This window comes from Echinops telfairi, unplaced genomic scaffold, assembly GCF_000313985.2.
Source record: "Echinops telfairi isolate 266 unplaced genomic scaffold, ASM31398v2 ScPeMD7_23;HRSCAF=83, whole genome shotgun sequence".
Classification (NCBI taxonomy): Eukaryota; Metazoa; Chordata; class Mammalia; order Afrosoricida; family Tenrecidae; genus Echinops; species Echinops telfairi.
The window spans coordinates 36197375-36199184 of NW_022103920.1; positions in this window are offsets into that span (position 1 = coordinate 36197375).

Sequence of the window (1810 nt, forward strand, 5' to 3'; positions counted from 1 at the left end):
ACCAAGGGGGAAGCTCATTAATCACTTTCATTATTCAGCTATGAGAAACTAGGATGAAGTGAATTTACAAGAGAATGTGGCATAGAGCATGTGACATTATTTTGTTAAAATTATGCATAAGCTTAGGCAGAGATATAATATTTAAATTATATAATATTTAATGCATCATTTAAAATAGTAATTGTTAGTAAACAGTTAATAGCAGTAGAGGTACCTATAGTTTCTTTTCAAACAGATTAATAATTCAGATCTCAGAGAGCTTCAGTTTTGGATTGTGTTAAGCTGAATGAAGATATCTGGTGTTTTCTCCTGTTCTGATAAGCATTGTATGCTTTTTTGCTTGGTTTCTCTGGAAACAGATGATTCTGCTAATGCCCCATTCAGAACTTCAGTTTTAAAGGCCTAGGACTGCCATTGTCTGCTCTTGATACAGAAGCCAGTATTTCAGCTCAGCTACCTCAATTTGCAGTTCAAGTTTCCATTTGCTTTTAGTCTCCACAGTAACAGGGCATATTAGGGGAGCTCACCCACTTATAAGTATTGTAAACAGATGCTCTCTTACCCATAGGATCTCTGAGAAACTCCCACTGGGATGAACCTGTTAGAATCTAGAGCCAAAACTAGGAGCTATTCTGATAGAAATAGAAAATAGGAAAAGACAGAGTAAAAGAAAAATAAAATAATTGATTAACATTCACTTAGGGACAATTACTTGATCTTACAGCTTTGATTTCCCTCCTCCGGCCCCAGGTGACTAGACCCCTTCAACATTCATTAAAGCAGTTTTGGTATAAACTTTTTGTTGATGTGTATTGTTTTCGCATCTGTTTTCATGGCTGGATATAATTCATGGTGAGTCATTTTCAGAGAAGCACACCTGTCATTTTTTTTCTGTTTTTAAAAAAATAGAGAGACAGAAATGGAGACCTCATGAGTAAAAGAAGAAGAAGAACGTGATTTGTCAAAATAACATCTGATAAAGCACCTAAGAACAGGACTATACTTAGTTTATAGACCGACTAGGATGGGCTTTTTAATTACAAAAAAGGCATAGTTTGAAGAATATTTACTTTCAATGCCAAATAGCACAGTCACATGTCCCATGGAGCCCCATCTCACCAGGAGGACAGCTTTCCCCATACTGTAGGGAACTCTGCAGGGGTCAGTGAACTGTTGTTGAGCGATGCTGCAGAGTCATTTCTGATTCAATGTGACCCTGCGCATAACGAACACAGCACTGCCTGGTCCTGGGCCATGCAGGTGTCAGCAGACAAGGGGAATATATATATAACAGCTCAGAAACTCTCCCATGGATTTTATGAAAAGTTATTGAGATAGATCATTTAAGCACACAGTAAAAGGTAAATTTCAACATCACTTGTGCGGAATTCACTGCCAATTTCAGTACTATAACCATAGAAGAGGAGTTGTAATGTTTTACAGAATTATACAACTATGTTTTTCAAAGTTTTTGATACAAATAGAATTGTCAGCCATATTATATATACAGTAAGGGTGTTAGATTTCTAGGATGCCTATAGGAAAAGTGTTAATTGACATCTATGATTTTAACAACAGGAGCTAACACAACTTGCACTTTAATACCAATATTCAAGACAAATTTACAATAATTTGTGGATGCCTATTTTGATAGATGTGGGGGCTCATTCTGTCTGTTTATCACCTATTTGGGTCCTTGTGTTTGGATGGGTTCTCTAAGGAAGAAAAGGCATTGATCCTTCTACAAAAGTGGTTCTCAACCTTCCTAATGCCATGAACTTTTAATACAGTTCCTCATGTTGTGGTGACC